This window comes from Rutidosis leptorrhynchoides, chromosome 2, assembly GCF_046630445.1.
Source record: "Rutidosis leptorrhynchoides isolate AG116_Rl617_1_P2 chromosome 2, CSIRO_AGI_Rlap_v1, whole genome shotgun sequence".
Taxonomy (NCBI): Eukaryota; Viridiplantae; Streptophyta; class Magnoliopsida; order Asterales; family Asteraceae; genus Rutidosis; species Rutidosis leptorrhynchoides.
The window spans coordinates 16,854,137-16,874,114 of NC_092334.1; the positions used below are offsets into that span (position 1 = coordinate 16,854,137).

Genomic DNA, 19,978 nt, shown 5'->3' on the forward strand with positions numbered 1-19,978 from the left:
AGAGAAGCTCATAAAACCAGATACTCAATACATCCTGGAACGGGGAAGATGTACAAGGATCTCAAGAAACATTTTTGGTGGCCGGGTATGAAAGCCGATGTTGCTAAATATGTAGGAGAATGTTTGACGTGTTCTAAGGTCAAAGCTGAGCATCAGAAACCATCAGGTCTACTTCAACAACCTGAAATCCCGGAATGGAAATGGGAAAACATTACCATGGATTTCATCACTAAATTGCCAAGGACTGCAAGTGGTTTTGATACTCTTTGGGTAATAGTTGATCGTCTCACCAAATCATCACACTTCCTGCCAATAAAAGAAGATGACAAGATGGAGAAGTTAGCACGACTGTATTTGAAGGAAGTCGTCTCCAGACATGGAATACCAATCTCTATTATCTCTGATAGGGATGGTAGATTTATTTCAAGATTCTGGCAGACATTACAGCAAGCATTAGGAACTCGTCTAGACATGAGTACTACCTATCATCCACAAACTGATGGGCAGAGCGAAAGGACGATACAAACGCTTGAAGACATGCTACGAGCATGTGTTATTGATTTCGGAAACAGTTGGGATCGACATCTACCATTAGCAGAATTTTCCTACAACAACAGCTACCATTCAAGCATTGAGATGGCGCCGTTTGAAGCACTTTATGGTAGAAAGTGCAGGTCTCCGATTTGTTGGAGTGAAGTGGGGGATAGACAGATTACGGGTCTGGAGATTATACAAGAAACTACCGAGAAGATCATCCAAATTCAACAACGGTTGAAAACCGCCCAAAGTCGACAAAAGAGCTACGCTGACATTAAAAGAAAAGATATAGAATTTGAAATTGGAGAGATGGTCATGCTTAAAGTTGCACCTTGGAAAGGCGTTGTTCGATTTGGTAAACGAGAGAAATTAAATCCAAGGTATATTGGACCATTCAAGATTATTGATCGTGTCGGACCAGTAGCTTACCGACTTGAGTTACCTCAACAACTCGCGGCTGTACATAACACTTTCCACGTCTCGAATTTGAAGAAATGTTTTGCTAAAGAAGATCTCACTCTTCCGTTAGATGAAATCCAAATCAACGAAAAACTTCAATTCATCGAAGTAAAACTTCAACGGAAAAAGTTGGGTTGTTACACACGACAACCCAGATTTTTCACTACGGGAGCACCCGCAACGACAACTTCATTCTCTTACTCCGGGATCTCAAACTTCACATTTGGTCTCATACCGCACATTGGTACTACACGACCACCTTACAAAGGAAGTCTTTGTAGTGACCCGAACTTTTCCATGTTTATATATATTAATTGAGATTTATATTTACATGATTAAATGTTTCCAACATGTTAAGCAATCAAACTTGTTAAGACTTGATTAATTGAAATATGTGTCATATAGACAATTGACCACCCAAGTTGACCGGTGATTCACGAACGTTAAAACTTGTAAAAACTATATGATGACATATATATGGATATATATATAGTTAACATGATACTATGATAAGTAAACATATCATTAAGTATATTAACAATGAACTACATATGTAAAAACAAGACTACTAACTTAATGATTTTTAAACGAGACATATATGTAACGATTATCGTTGTAAAGACATTTAATGTATATATATCATATTAAGAGATATTCATACATGATAATATCATGATAATATAATAATTTAAAATCTCATTTGATATTATAAACATTGGGTTAACAACATTTAACAAGATCGTTAACCTAAAGGTTTCAAAACAACACTTACATGTAACGACTAACGATGACTTAACGACTCAGTTAAAATGTATATACATGTAGTGTTTTAATATGTATTTATACACTTTTGAAAGACTTCAATACACTTATCAAAATACTTCTACTTAACAAAAATGCTTACAATTACATCCTCGTTCAGTTTCATCAACAATTCTACTCGTATGCACCCGTATTCGTACTCGTACAATACACAGCTTTTAGATGTATGTACTATTGGTATACACACTCCAATGATCAGCTCTTAGCAGCCCATGTGAGTCACCTAACACATGTGGGAACCATCATTTGGCAACTAGCATGAAATATCTCATAAAATTACAAAAATATGAGTAATCATTCATGACTTATTTACATGAAAACAAAATTACATATCCTTTATATCTAATCCATACACCAACGACCAAAAACACCTACAAACACTTTCATTCTTCAATTTTCTTCATCTAATTGATCTCTCTCAAGTTCTATCTTCAAGTTCTAAGTGTTCTTCATATATTCTACAAGTTCTAGTTACATAAAATCAAGAATACTTTCAAGTTTGCTAGCTCACTTCCAATCTTGTAAGGTGATCATCCAACCTCAAGAAATCTTTGTTTCTTACAGTAGGTTATCATTCTAATACAAGGTAATAATCATATTCAAATTTTGGTTCAATTTCTATAACTATAACAATCTTATTTCAAGTGATGATCTTACTTGAACTTGTTTTCGTGTCATGATTCTGCTTCAAGAACTTCGAGCCATCCAAGGATCCGTTGAAGATAGATCCATTTTTCTCTTTTCTAGTAGGTTTATCCAAGGAACTTAAGGTAGTAATGATGTTCATAACATCTTTCGATTCATACATATAAAGCTATCTTATTCGAAGGTTTAAACTTGTAATCACTAGAACATAGTTTAGTTAATTCTAAACTTGTTCGCAAACAAAAGTTAATCCTTCTAACTTGACTTTTAAAATCAACTAAACACATGTTCTATATCTATATGATATGCTAACTTAATGATTTAAAACCTGGAAACACGAAAAACACCGTAAAACCGGATTTACGCCGTCGTAGTAACACCGCGGGCTGTTTTGGGTTAGTTAATTAAAAACTATGATAAACTTTGATTTAAAAGTTGTTATTCTGAGAAAATGATTTTTATTATGAACATGAAACTATATCCAAAAATTATGGTTAAACTCAAAGTGAAAGTATGTTTTCTAAAATGGTCATCTAGACGTCGTTCTTTCGACTGAAATGACTACCTTTACAAAAATGACTTGTAACTTATTTTTTCGACTATAAACCTATACTTTTTCTATTTAGATTCATAAAATAGAGTTCAATATGAAACCATGGCAATTTGATTCACTCAAAACGGATTTAAAATGAAGAAGTTATGGGTAAAACAAGATTGGATAATTTTTCTCATTTTAGCTACGTGAAAATTGGTAACAAATCTATTCCTACCATAACTTAATCAACTTGTATTGTATATTATGTAATCTTGAGATACCATAGACACGTATACAATGTTTCGACCTATCATGTCGACACATCTATATATATTTCGGAACAACCATAGACACTCTATATGTGAATGTTGGAGTTAGCTATACAGGGTTGAGGTTGATTCCAAAATATATATAGTTTGAGTTGTGATCAATACTGAGATACGTATACACTGGGTCGTGGATTGATTCAAGATAATATTTATCGATTTATTTCTGTACATCTAACTGTGGACAACTAGTTATAGGTTACTAACGAGGACAGCTGACTTAATAAACTTAAAACATCAAAATATATTAAAAGTGTTGTAAATATATTTTGAACATACTTTGATATATATGTATATATTGTTAGAATCAACCAGTGGCCAAGTCTTACTTCCCGATGAAGTAAAAATCTGTGAAAGTGAGTTATAGTCCCACTTTTAAAATCTAATATTTTTGGGATGAGAATACATGCAGGTTTTATAAATGATTTACAAAATAGACACAAGTACGTGAAACTACATTCTATGGTTGAATTATCGAAATCGAATATGCCCCTTTATATTAAGTCTGGTAATCTAAGAATTAGGGAACAGACACCCTAATTGACGCGAATCCTAAAGATAGATCTATCGGGCCCAACAAGCCCCATCCAAAGTACCGGATGCTTTAGTACTTCGAAATTTATATCATATCCGAAGGGTGTCCCGGAATGATGGGGATATTCTTATATATGCATCTTGTTAATGTCGGTTACCAGGTGTTCACCATATGAATGATTTTTATCTCTATGTATGGGATGTGTATTGAAATATGAAATCTTGTGGGCTATTATTATGATTTGATATATATAGGTTAAACCTATAACTCACCAACATTTTTGTTGACGTTTTAAGCATGTTTATTCTCAGGTGATTATTAAGAGCTTCCGCTGTCGCATACTTAAATAAGGACGAGATTTGGAGTCCATACTTGTATGATATTGTGTAAAAACTGCATTCAAGAAACTTATTTTGTTGTAACATATTTGTATTGTAAACCATTATGTAATGGTCGTGTGTAAACAGGATATTTTAGATTATCATTATTTGATAATCTACGTAAAGCTTTTTAAAACCTTTATCTATGAAATAAAGGTTATGGTTTGTTTTAAAAATGAATGCAGTCTTTGAAAAACGTCTCATATAGAGGTCAAAACCTCGCAACGAAATCAATTAATATGGAACGTTTTTAATCAATAAGAACGGGACATTTCAGTCTTACACTTCCTTCGATCCCATCATCACAATCTTCACGCATAACATTCTCGAGTTGTAACTCACAATCGTAAAGCACGATCTCGAGTCGACATTAGCAACCCGTCACTCTTCCTCGTCAGGAACTCCGAATACCTATTGAGGCTTAGCACGGTACGCTCCGACATTTCACTATACATAACACCACTGGAGTTTTTCTCGGGCGACAGTAAAAACTCCCCCGCTTAGGATTTATCTCCCTATTCTCACCGCCAAGATGATAACATCCCGCGGAATTGAAATTCCACGTCACACCTGACCATTGTCACCGTTGGTCATAAACATCAATTCACCGCAAATTCACTTTAAGCTCTCAGAGCCGACAGACACAATCACTTGAGACGTCGTACACGCGATGAAATCGCACCTTCATACCACAATTCACAACTAACTACCTTAATCGTTCGAAAAGCAAACTCCACCAAAGTCTTACATATGCCTCTAAGCCTAGGCATATGTCACGCCGCTTACTTAGTCGTGATTCTCAGTCCAGATCATCCGACCTTCCACTTGACGAATCGTTATCAACAATTGCTCACTCTCATGGAGAAGAGTGACCAATGCTGACACCATAATTGCGTTCACCACAATATCAACACTTCATCAAAACCCTTCGGACTAACCGACCATTAAGTCCGTCACCAGCTCACCGGTCATCTTTACCCGTCTATCAATTAAGAGCAACAAGATTTGCTCACCCGTCACTTCATAAGAAGTATTCATCACAATGCTCTTAAACTTCGACTTTTGCAACCGTCGTATTACTATCACCCGTCGATCACTATTATAATCTCCGCTGCTTCCAAGGGTATCTCACCGGCACCCTAAGCACAAAGTGATCACACCATCATCGGAGTTGAACATCACACTAGCAGGTATAAGAAGGCACCTGACGCAGTGTCATACAGACTCCCGCCACAACCTACTAAATTTTAGAACTCGATCTTTAGGTTCCATACACCCGATGTCACCCGTCTCTCTATAATAATGACCCGAAGTCATACATACCGACAAACCTTACGGTTTATCGTCTTATCGAAGGTTCCTAGCGGTCACACGCTACCCTCAATTTTCACAAGGCCAAAACGATATGGCCTAACGAAACCCTTCATCTAACACTAAGGAGATGCTTGAGAACACCAAGTCTTACACCCTTCCACCTATCGGCACAGTCACAACGACAGGGGTATTCCGTTAGGAATGTTACCCTATAATCCACAACACACCAACACACTATCGTAAACATCGTCATATGGGTTCCACACCCATGAGTTTAATGACCCTAAGACTCCTCGATTCGCCAATTCCAAGGCGACTCACAATTAGAATCCTAACACGATTCTCTACCCACACACTCTACCGAGTGTAACTCAAAACTACAATCATTAGACTTGTCGCATTCCATTACGGAATTCAAGCCCTCGTCGTACACACGCAAGCGTAAATCGGTCATCCTAGTTATGATGGGTAACTAAAACCAATTACAATCTCAATAATGCACCCACTACTTAGGGTGGCTAAGCACGCACCAAACTCGTGAGTTAGCTCGTTCGCTTAACTAACCGATTCCATCGTACACTTCCCGACTCGCAACGAACCCGATGCGACTACAAGCACATCACCCGAGACAACTATCACTTAGGAACCAATAAAGATTCCTCATTTATCCCGAATCTACCCCAACCATGCCACGTTTCCTCCGTTCGGTACTCGTCATGTCATGCTTGATGTCAAGATACACTTTCGTAATAATGGTGATCGGTCACTATTACAAATGCGTACCGTACCATTTCCACATGGTCACGCAAAGTACTTTACCCGGACTGACGCAACATTCACACAAAATAACACGCGATAACTCCTAGTACCCGAATGACCAAAGTCCTTACCATGAACTTGATCACTCAAAATCGCCAAACATACGAATCTCCCCAATAGATTCATCCCTAGGATACCGCACAAAAGATACATGTATATATACACCTATATACAACATAATAATAAATATACACAAGTACACCGCAATAACACGTCATCCTACAGCCTAGGTGACTATCACTAAAACAACGTCCCCGTTCGTCTACTTACCTTAGGCACTAGCAATCTAAGGCACTAATTTACACGCGAAATAAGGCCCCACATAATCCCACATTGGACAAGCACTAGTCCTAGTTAATCACCTACTCTAAGGCACTAACAAATCTCAATCCGACCCGTACTCCTACAAGCCTCGCAAATAACGCACAATCGCCAATAAGTCTAAGACTAGGCACCTATCCCAAGGTCACCTAATTCCCTTAGACTATGCTCTGATACCACTTGTAACAACCCAACATTGATTTACCAAAAACACGACACAAAAAAAAAAATCTGTGACTGCCCATCTGGACGGCGTCCATAAATAGGGACGGCGTCCAGCCTTTACAACTGGGACGGCGTCCAAGGATTTGGGACGGCGTCCCAATGAACTAAAAAGTACTGATCAGTTTTTGTTTACACGCGAGCGAAAAACTCGCTCCCCGACACTTTTCAACGAAACCATTTTCACAATATGACATATTAAGTAAAACTAAGATATTGCCACCATAAAAACAAGTTTTACAACCCCGGGCTCACAATGACCCGTTTTACAAATAAAGTAGCAGTTTCGACCCATTTATCTCTTTAGACGGATTAGAACTCTACAACCCAACCCGATACCAAGAGCATAATCCCGGGGACTACCAAAACCCCATCCGCGTCCAATTATCCGAAAGCTACACCATCAAGCCCAACCGCTCCTGCACGTCTAGTCTAACAACTAGCTAGCATCAATAACACAATACCTGTAAAAAGGTAAACAACGAGAGGGGTAAGCCGAGGCTTAGTGAATGCAATAATTATACACATACATATATAATATACCTACTTGCAAACACTTACTCACATACCGCATACATGCTAGCAACACAATTAGCTTATCATCACAATTATAAGCTATAACCTCCAATAATCAAGCTAGCATAACAAAAGCATATATAATATGAACAAATATAATATGCTTACGCTACAACACAAATAACCATGGTTAACCAATAGTACAAGGGAACGGCGCTCGCGAAAACGCCATCGGTGTTCATAACATCCGTTAGGGCACTTAACACCTCGCACCACTAACCCCTAGGGTGGCACCTTAACACCTCGGCACATCACCCCTAGTGGCATCTTAACACCTCGATGCAACACTCATTATTTTACGGAGTGGTGTCTTAACACCTCGACACTACACTCCTAGGTGGCATCTTAACACCTCGATGCTACACCCGAGTGGCATCTTAACACCTCGATGCTACACTCTTCACGTGAAACATGGTGTCTTAGCACCTCGACACTACACATTTCACGCTACAACAAATAGATACATTATATACCTACACATATAATTATTCCACTCACCTCGAATTGCCCGCACAAGTCATAAACGTAAATCGCCTCCAAAAGCAACCGAGCAAACCTTTTACCTATAATACCCATATAGATATACAAACAATCAACATACATTCTCTACGAGAGAATTCGACTTCAACACCCTTAACCAAGGGTTTACACCTATCACCACAAACCGCCCATTTAGACACATAAAGTGGACTTCACCAATTACCACTACGGGTGGTAATTCCGACCCATCCAACAAGTACAATTTAACCAAAATTGCTTATCATCAAATTAATCCAAAATTAAAGTCATTACCAAATTTGACCCATCTAAGTCAACCCATTTTGACATAAGTCCCAAAAACATCTTTAATCACTAACGGCTAGTGACTAACTTTCCAAAATACCATTTAACACTTGAATCAAACATTTATATACTTGGTTCATCAAATCTTGACCCATAACTTAGTTTGACACCGAATCAAGCTTACTTGACCCAAAATACCCATTCGACCCATTTTAACCTAGATTAGGGTTTACACCCAAAAATCAAGTCAATAAAAGTGTTCTAAGGTTTAACTAGCACATGCAAGGTCCAAACTAACAATTCCATCAATTGAAACCCTAAGTCACCAATTCGGGTTTACATACATGAATCTTCCCCAAAAACCCCCAAACTTCACAATAAATGGGTTATAACTCTAACTAGCACAAACTTTAACTCAAACAATAATCTTAACAAAGAAATTCGAATTTGGAGCTTACCAACACTACCACCACGTAGCCGTGAACGAGGTGAACAACTTTAACTCTTGAGACCCGACCCGAATCACACTTCTTCTTCTCCAAATCCCTAACTCTCTCTCGCTAGAAACTCTCTCTCTCACTAGGGTTTGATGAGAGTGTTTGAGAAGGTGAAATGGGGATAAGAATGAGAGTGGATCAGTTTTAATGGCTCAAAACCGACCCCCAAGTGAAAAGACTCAAATACCCTCTTTTAAAACCTTTAAAATACAGCTGTTGGCCTGTCAGGCACTTTGGACGGTGTCCAAAATGGCCGGACGGCGTCCCACCCTTCATTCTTGGACGGCGTCCCAAAGTCTGGACGGAGTCCCAATGAACTGAGCCTGAAACTGAACTTGTTTTGGTCGTAACTTTCAAACCGTAGCTCCGTTTTTGATGAACCAAATATCGTTGGAAACGTAATGAGATTTACTATCCAATGGTAAGGTTTTAGAACATCAACTCTAATTTTATTTGGGATCCAAATATACGCTTACATGCCTCGTATTTCGAATGACGCTCGAAATAACGTGTAACTGAAAAACGGGTGTTACAACTCTCCCCCACTTAAATTGGATCACGTCCTCGTGATCCGCACAAACACTAGAAGTTAAGCACTTCTCCCACGAACATTTCCGCTTCCAACGCGGAGTCACACAAGTAGTAAACTCATCCGAATCCTCGCTTCGTGCACTAACGCATCATAATACAACAACCGTACTTCACAATCGTCCTAAAAGAAGGACAATTCACCGGTAACCATCGTCGTCACACCTCACGATTCCTACAAAACACAACAAAGCCCGTCATCCATAACATCATCCGTGAATTCTAAGATACCACCACACGCTAATGATCACTAGCGTGCACTACCGCAATAAACGATATCTCATACACTCAACGTCCAGAATTTCCATTTGGGAAATACGAAAAAAATACCACATTTTCCTCCAAGTTCTCATGGCTGCAACACGCAACAAGCGTCATCCATAACTATATCGCCCTATGCGATCTTCTAAATTCACTACGCCGCGAACCAAGTCTTACATTAATCCAAATCGAGAAGGATTCATGCTTCCTTAAAATTTCGTACTCATTCGGTTCATAACCGTACTACTCGACCGATCATTCCTGAATATTCTTTAGGCCAAGAACCAAACTCTCTCCGGCTCTACACCGGATCATTCCTTTAACGAAAAAAATTTTAATAACCCCGCAATAACACTTAAGAAGCACCACTTTCCCGCCGATCGATCCACACACGACTATACGTCACTGGATTAATCCAGGACGACAATAATACACCACGAATTAGACGAAACATCAACACATCGTCATAGGGTTTCTCCTCTGAACCATACAATACGGCTTCCTAGTACTAGCATAGAAGCTATTCGTATACCAAAATCCCGTCAACGGCGAATCATCATCACAAAATTTCCGCAATTCGCCACACGACTCACAAAAATATTCACCACGCCGGGTGAACTTTCCTACCTAGACCGTCCGTTAAGGATGGTCTCTACATTTCAATGCAACTAACAGTCGCATTACTAGGGAACACACTCTCGCAAACAAACAACATCCGCGTGTCTCGATGTGAGACAATCAGAATCTACACTCTCCGCCTCACATTCGTCCATAAAGTGGAATAATCCACTGACAATCTCCACGATTGCGTTTCCCGACAGGGAAAATACGATATTCGTCACGATATCGAACTTGTTTTCATTCAATTATACTGTCCGGGTTTCACGACAACCCAGATTTTTCACTACGGGAGCACCCGCAACGACAACTTCATTCTCTTACTCCGGGATCTCAAACTTCACATTTGGTCTCATACCGCACATTGGTACTACACGACCACCGTTAGGGCACTTAACACCTCGCACCACTAACCCCTAGGGTGGCACCTTAACACCTCGGCACATCACCCCGAGTGGCATCTTAACACCTCGATGCAACACTCATTATTTTACGGAGTGGTGTCTTAACACCTCGACACTACACTCCTAGGTGGCATCTTAACACCTCGATGCTACACCCGAGTGGCATCTTAACACCTCGATGCTACACTCTTCACGTGAAACATGGTGTCTTAGCACCTCGACACTACACATTTCACGCTACAACAAATAGATACATTATATACCTACACATATAATTATTCCACTCACCTCGAATTGCCCGCACAAGTCATAAACGTAAATCGCCTTCAAAAGCAACCGAGCAAACCTTTTACCTATAATACGCATATAGATATACAAACAATCAACATACATTCTCTACGAGAGAATTCGACTTCAACACCCTTAACCAAGGGTTTACACCTATCACCACAAACCGCCCATTTAGACACATAAAGTGGACTTCACCAATTACCACTACGGGTGGTAATTCCGACCCATCCAACAAGTACAATTTAACCAAAATTGCTTATCATCCAATTAATCCAAAATTAAAGTCATTACCAAATTTGACCCATTTAAGTCAACCCATTTTGACATAAGTCCCAAAAACATCTTTAATCACTAACGGCTAGTGACTAACTTTCCAAAATACCATTTAACACTTGAATCAAACATTTATATACTTGGTTCATCAAATCTTGACCCATAACTTAGTTTGACACCGAATCAAGCTTACTTGACCCAAAATACCCATTCGACCCATTTTGACCTAGATTAGGTTTTACACCCAAAAATCAAGTCAACACAAGTGTTCTAAGGTTTAACTAGCACATGCAAGGTCCAAACTAACAATTCCATCAATTGAAACCCTAAGTCACCAATTCGGGTTTACATACATGAATCTTCCCCAAAAACCCCCAAACTTCACAATAAATGGGTTATAACTCTAACTAGCACAAACTTTAACTCAAACAATAATCTTAACAAAGAAATTCGAATTTAGAGCTTACCAACACTACCACCAATGTAACACCATAGGCAAATCACACATCGCCCATGGACATGAGTGATCATGGGATTATAAGGTAATACTCACGCTTAAATGACACAATGCGTTTTGGGACCACATGCAGAGCGGGTGTGCGAGTACGTTGTGGTTAAGCGTGCTCGGACGAGAGCACTACCAGGATGGGTGACCTTCTGGGAAAGTGCTTCTCGTGTGTGGTCGCCAAGAAAAAGCCGTACGCCTACGGGCAAAGCGGACAATATTGTGGTCATGTTAAGCTGGGGTGTTACAGAATGGTATCAGAGCCACTCATGTTCCGTTGGGGATGGTGGGGCAAAACTCATCGAGGACGATGAGTCCCTAAGGGAGGGTGAATGTAACACCATAGGCAAATCTCACATCGCCCATGGACATGAGTGATCATGGGATTATAAGGTAATACTCACGCTTAAATGACACAATGCGTTTTGGGACCACATGCAGAGCGGGTGTGCGAGTACGTTGTGGTTAAGCGTGCTCGGACGAGAGCACTACCAGGATGGGTGACCTCCTGGGAAAGTGCTTCTCGTGTGTGGTCGCCAAGAAAAAGCCGTGCGCCTACGGGCAAAGCGGACAATATTGTGGTCATGTTAAGCTGGGGTGTTACAGAATGGTATCAGAGCCACTCATGTTTCGTTGGGGATGGTGGGGCAAAACTCATCGAGGACGATGAGTCCCTAAGGGAGGGTGAATGTAACACCATAGGCAAATCCCACATCGCCCATGGACATGAGTGATCATGGGATTATAAGGTAATACTAACGCTTAAATGACACAATGCGTTTTGGGACCACATGCAGAGCGGGTGTGCGAGTACGTTGTGGTTAAGCGTGCTCGGACGAGAGCACTACCAGGATGGGTGACCTCCTGGGAAAGTGCTTCTCGTGTGTGTTCGCCAAGAAAAAGTCGTGCGCCTACGGGCAAAGCGGACAATATTGTGGTCATGTTAAGCTGGGGTGTTACAAACTTGTCTAGGGTAAAATCTAGCTTGAATTTTCAAAAGATCAAAAGTTTTCATAAAGATCCAATTTCCTTAAGGATCTAAATTTTCATAGTCATGTGGGACTGTAAACCACATCGTTACTATCATTGTTCATACCGCCGTATCAAAATCACTGATGTATAAAGTGTGAGAATAAAGAAGTGATTTGAGTGAAGTTTATTTCAAGTTTGGTATTGCTTGAGGACAAGCAACGTTCAAGTGTGGGGATATTTGATATTGCTTAAAATGATCATATATTAGACGCAATATCGTTCCAATATGTAATGTTTTTAATTGTAATTTCCTTATTTTTAGTTGTAATCGTTTAAATAAATAAGTGCGAAGACGAAAGACGCAAATCGCTCGAAAATGAAGATTTAAAGACGAAAACGAAGATTTGAAAGACCAAAACGTCCAAAATGCTCAAAAGTACAAGTTACACTCCAAGTGGTTTAATTTATCGATGAATAACGGCTAAAAATTGACAAAAGTACAAGTCGCGGAACCCAAAGTACACGATATTAAATTATACGAAAATGCGTTCGAGAAACCGAGACCGAGACATAAACCGGGCGTAAACGTACGAGACAACGGAGCCAAAATTACGAGTCAACTATGCACAAGAATATAATATAATATATATATAATTATATAAATTATATATATATATATATATATATATATATATATATATATATATATATATATATATATATATATATTATATTTATTTTAATCTATGTCGATAAGCTAGTGTCCAAGGTAATATGAGCTGGAAACCAAGCCCATGCAAGTGCATGGCAAATACACTAAAACCTCATGCACTTGCATGGGGATCAAAAATCCAAAAAATGCCTATAAAAGGCTGTGTTCTGATCGAGTTAAAAAACCAACATAATATTTCATTTTCCATTTTCATTCTCTGTCTCTTAAATATATTTATATTTATAATTATTATTTTAGTTTAAGATAAGTTTAGTTTGGGTATTGTAACGTTTAATTTACGGGTTTTTAAGTCAGAGTTCTGTCCGTGTACCGCTACGCTAATAATATCACTTTTTACTGTTCCAACTCGCTGTAAGTCTCCACGTCCCAACTTTATTTTCACGTATCGTTATTATCATTATTTTTACTATTGTTATTATTATTATTATTATTATTGTTACCATGTCCACTTTATATAATTTATATTTTTATGCCGTTATAATGTCCAACTAAATACCCACAGTGGTGACTAAAATGTAGAACCTCTGGACAAATGGATTGAACCATTTACAATATTATGGTGTAACTTTGACTATTTTTAACATTGAGTTTAATCATAGACCCATTGTTATATAATTTAATATTTTCACCCCTATCACATAATTTATTAAATTAATAAGCGAAAGTGCAATAAATTTACATAAATTATGTTTCAACACCTCAGTGATCTAGACGGACATATGGACAAATTATTGACAACAATTTAGAAGTGTGATCCGGTGGTTTGGGTAATATTATAGTTTATATAATCGTGTAATTATAAAAAGGGAAGACCGTTATAATTTTGGTATTAGCGAAAGTTAAAACCGGATTAAATCTCAATTTGAATAGTCGGGGTATAATTTAATTCGCTAAAACAATATCTAACGAAAGTTAGATTTAATTTTAGTTAGTTAAATCTTTATAAATCGAAAGATAAAATATAAGGATATATATTAAAACATCGTAATCGAACTTAAAAACAATCCATAATCCAGAGGGGACATATTTTAGTAGCCACTACTTTACTTTATTTTAAATCTCATCAATTTCACTTTTTACTACGTAGATAAATTTTATTTACTTTTACCGTATTACTTTTTACCATATTGTAAACTTTAATTACTTTTTACTATTTTACTATATTGCCATGAAAAATCTTATTTCTCTACTTTTTACAAATTAGTATAAATTGTAGTTTTATTTAGTTTCGTTAATTTAGTTATTTCGTTTTAGTTAAATTTAAATTGCGTTTAGTTATAATTAAAGCCTAATCCAAAACCCCTCATTTTAATAGTTTAACTTTTAGCAATTAAAACACCTGAAAACTCCATTTCCCTGTGGAACGAACCGGATTTACCAAATAAAATATTACTATACGGATAGGACAAAGTTGCCTATATGTGTGAAATCAATCCGAAATCATAAAAAAACCATTTAATCACAACCAATTCGTGTAATAAATTAAATCTAAATCCGTTCAAAATAAAAGGACACGATCACGCACATCACCAACCCTATCATATTGGGTGGAAGATCAACTTCTACGCGATCTAGTTTATCGTAAACCGTAGTAACAATTTTTTTCAAAAGTGTTGTTTCAGGCATGCCTCTACATGGAAAACGAGAGTCTAGTTATTGACTTATTGTCTTATTGACACTGAAAGTATACGTAGGGTGAAAGAAATAATATCAGTAAGTTCTTTGTGCTTAGTTATCATTTATCGTCAAAATTAGATTTGTTACTAAGTCGCATATCATTATCCATAAAATTTCTGTTTCAATAAGTATAGTTAAGTTATAATAGTTATAGTTCAATAGTTCAATGGGTTTTATGTCTTAAACTAGTACTTCTTTTGTTCTCTCACTATATACAGATAAACAACTACATAAATCACTTGTTATAAATTTTTATATAAACTACTTTTAAAAACTTGATTCAAATTGAATGGTGTGACATTACTGCCATCAGGTAATGGACTCGAACAATGATATTATGATAATGTTAATGATAACTTGAGGACTACAATGGCCAATTCATAAACTATTTGTTTTCGCAAGACAGACCCAGATTAATAAGTTATATACACTACAAGAAAATGATGAATTAGAGACGACATATTTAGGGACGACATCACGTCGTCCCCAAAAGAAAGGAAAACGACAAAAAATGTCCCAGCTTTTTCTAAGACGTTTGACCAGTTTTTTTGGGACGACATTTAGGGACGACATGTCGTCCCCAAAGAAATTATCTTTTTTTATTTATTTTATTTGGTCAAAAACTGGCTCCAAAAAGCGAAAAAAATCCCGCCAAATGTTTAGGGACGACATGTCGTCCCTAAAAGTCGTCCCAAGAAAGAAATTATTATTTAATTGTTTTTTGCTGCAGAAATATTTGGCTCCAAGAGTGAGAAAATTTCGCGCCGTTTTATGGGGACGACATGTCGTCCCGAAAACTTTTATTAGGGACGACACTGAACTAGCGTTCCAATCGCATTTCTCTCTATTTAATTTTTGAAGATGAAGAAATGTATTTTAATTTCCGTCAACTAAACTGTTAAGTTTAGTTAAGTTTGGTATTATTAGTATCGTTTTTATGTTGTATCGTTTGTGTTATTGTCATTTTCTAGTTTTCAAGTATTAATTGTATCGTTTTATAAGCTATGTTGAATGAAATTGTTATTTTATTTTTTCAGTTTACTATAGTTAACAATGGACAAACGACAAACATTCAATCGAATATTATACAAGTATTGTGAATTAAAATACTCTAAACAACAAACATTAAATAAAGGTCATACAATGTTACTGAATTAAACACACACTTCAACGAAAATTATCAAATGTAATGATGAAATGTAATGATGGAATGTAATGGTGGAATGTAATGATGAAATGTAATGATGGAATGTGACATTGATATGTGACGGTGGAATGTGGTGGTGCTATGTGACGGTGGATGTGGTGGTTATATGTGACGATGGAATGTAATGCTGACATGTGACGGTGGAATGTGGTGGTGATATGTGATGGTAGAATGTAACGTTTGTAGCGACCCGACAAAATCGTCATTGACGGCGCCGTCTACTTAGGTCCCGTTACGTGGTCATAGGTCTTTAAAACAACGTTTGACCAAAAGTATGTCGCATTCATTTCAAAAGTAGAGATGTTCCAAGGTTTACAAAGTAGTTCGACAACTAGTTACGTTACAAAGTTTAAAGTACAATTGAAACATATGCGACACAATTTAAAAGTAGCCAAAAGACGCTCCACGTATGCATATATACTCGACATCCAAGCAAGTATCAAAAGTAATGAGCGGAAGCATGTATCACAAAACGTTCAAGGACCTGAGAAAAACATAGAAATCTGTCAACGAAAACGTTGATGAAATCATAGGTTTAAGTAAGTAAGTACAAGTGAACCACAAGATTTGTAACATTGATATAATAGTAATACATTCCAAAAGTTAATATTCACGAGCACCCAATTATCACAATAGTGTTAGAACATACACTGTTTCTCGAAAATATATTTCATTCATAGACGGTAGCGAACCGCCTGAATGAGGGTTTGTCAAACCCATATGGATCCATACAACATAAGTTCTCGCTTACACCCGGCAAGTATAACTAATGATAATTGAATTGAGGATTTTGTTCTAAACTCGTATGTAGAATGTTTGTTTTTCTGTACTTGTGTTCACTTAGTTAAAAAGTAACGTTTATGTTTTCTCATCCCAAATGTAAGTTCAAAAGAGTAAAAGTGGGACTATGATCTCACCTTGAGTGCACGTATGTAAAAGTACTTCAACAAGTAAACGTGTGCAAGAACGAATGCTAGTCTTGACCTAAACAAATAGGTTTGTATCAATATCGGTAAACACGGTCGGTCAAAGTGTTCAATTAGTCCTATGGCTCGTTACTATAGCATGTGAGTCAAATTGTCACGTTTCATGCAAGATACAAGTATAAAAGTAATGGTGGAATGTGACGTTGATATGTGACGGTGGAATACGACGTTGATATGTGACGGTGGAATTAATATGTGATAGTGGAATGTGGTGGTGATATGTGATGGTGGAATGTAACATTGATACGTGATGGTGGAATGTGACGGTGGAATGTAACAGCGAAAAGTAATGGTGGAATGTGATGTTGATACGTGATGGTGGAATGTAACTGATAATGCTAAAAACGAACATATATTTCATAGCATTATTCCTCAAGAAAGACAAGCTTTTAGTTGCAATTGCCCTATTTACAAGTGATATTCGTTTAAATAATAAAAGGTGAAGACAAAAGACAGATTCGACGAATTGAAGACGCAAACGACCAAAAAGCTCAAAAGTACAAAATACAATCAATGAGGTTCCAATTATTGATAAGAAACGTCTCAAAATTACAAGAGTACAAGATTCAAAACGCAAAGTACAAGATATTAAATTGTACGCAAGGACGTTCGAAAATCCGGAACCGGGACCAGAGTCAACTCTCAACGCTCGACGCAACGGACTAAAAATTACAAGTCAACTATGCACATAAATATAATATAATATATAATTAATTCTTAAAATTAATATATATATTATATTATATTATAAAACCGTCGGCAGAAGAAAACAACCAAATGTGAGCCTCCCCAGCTGGCCATGCGATCGCATGGCCTGGAAGGCATAAATCCATGCGATCGCATGAGCCCCAGTTCCAGCCCACATGCCTATAAAAATCAAGCTTTGGTGCACCACAAAAACACATCTTTTTCTTCTTCACTCAACGTAGTATATGTATATATAATTTATATTTTAATTTTAATTTTAATTTTAAATCCTAATAATAAGGGTGTGTTAGCGAATGTTGTAAGGGTGTAAGTCGAAATTCTGTCCGTGTAACGCTACGCTATTTTTAATCATTGTAAGTTATGTTCAACCTTTTTACATTAATGTCTCGTAGCTAAGTTATTATTATGCTTATTTAATCCGAAGTAATCATGATGTTGGGCTAAAAATATTAAAATTGGGTAATTGGGCTTTGTACCATAATTGGAGTTTGGACAAAAGAACGACACTTGTGAAAATTAGACTATGGGCTATTAATGGGCTTTATATTTGTTTAACTAAATGATAATTTGTTAATGTTAATATAAAGATTTACAATTGGACGTCCCTATAAATAACCATATACACTCGATCGGACACGATGGGAGGGGTATTTATATGTACGAATAATCGTTCATTTAACCGGACACGGGAATGGATTAATAGCCACTAGAATTATTAAAACAGGGGTGAAATTATGTACAAGGACACTTGGCATAATTGATAACAAAGTATAAAAACCTTGGGTTACACTCAGTCGACATCATGGTGTAATTATTAAACAAAGTATTAAAATCTTGTTACAGTTTAAGTCCCCAATTAGTTGGAATATTTAAACTTCGAGTATAAGGATAATTTGACGAGGACACTCGCACTTTATATTTATGACTAATGGACTGTTATGGACAAAAACCAGACGGACATATTAAATAATCCAGGACAAAGGACAATTAACTCATGGGCATAAAACTAAAATCAACACGTCAAACATCATGATTACGAAAGTTTAAATAAGCATAATTCTTTTATTTCATATTTAATTTCCTTTATTTTATATTTAATTGCACTTCTAATTATCGCATTTTTATTTATTGTTATTGTATTTAATTGCACTTTTAATTATCGTACTTTTTAATTATCGCAAGTTTATTTTATCGCACTTTTATTATTCACAATTTCATTATCGTTATTTACTTTACGCTTTAAATTAAGTCTTTTATTTATTTAATATTTTACATTTTGTTTTAACTGCAACTAAAGTTTTTAAAATCGACAAACCGGTCATTAAACGGTAAAAACCCCCCTTTATAATAATAATAATATTACTTATATATATATTTGTATTTTTATAAATTTAAACTAATATAGCGTTAAGCTTTGTGAAAAAGATTCCCTGTGGAACGAACCGGACTTACTAAAAACTACACTACTGTACGATTAGGTACACTGCCTATAAGTGTTGTAGCAAGGTTTAAGTATATCCATTCAATAAATAAATAAATATCTTGTGTAAAATTGTATCGTATTTAATAGTATTTCCTTGTAAAATTTAATAGTATTTTATAACCCTTAGCTTTAACATCAAGTATTTTTGGCGCCGCTGCCGGGGAACTTAAAAATTTAGCTTAAAAGCCGGAAGCGCAACGCTATATAAAAAAAAAGATTTTTATTTTTAGTTTACTTTTATAAAAATACGTTTTTGTAAAAATACGTTTTAAAAATTCAAAAATATAAAAAGAAAAACAAAAATTTATATATTTTTAAGAGTTTGTTAAATATATAAGTTTTATAAAGTTTCTTTATTTTTATTTTTAGTATTTAAAAATATAAATTTTATTTAAATATTGTGTTTTTTTTATAAAACATCAAAACAGCAAAACAGAAAAAATATATATATAAAAGTTTACGGGCTACACTGTAGCAGCCCAACCCATCTGGCCCGATTTT

At 36.5% G+C, this 19,978-nt stretch overlaps 1 pseudogene; it reads right to left on the minus strand.

The window, feature by feature from the left end:
• Positions 1-19,978, minus strand: part of LOC139887641 (disease resistance protein RPV1-like) — a 103,152-nt pseudogene that overhangs the window by 64,729 nt on the left and 18,445 nt on the right.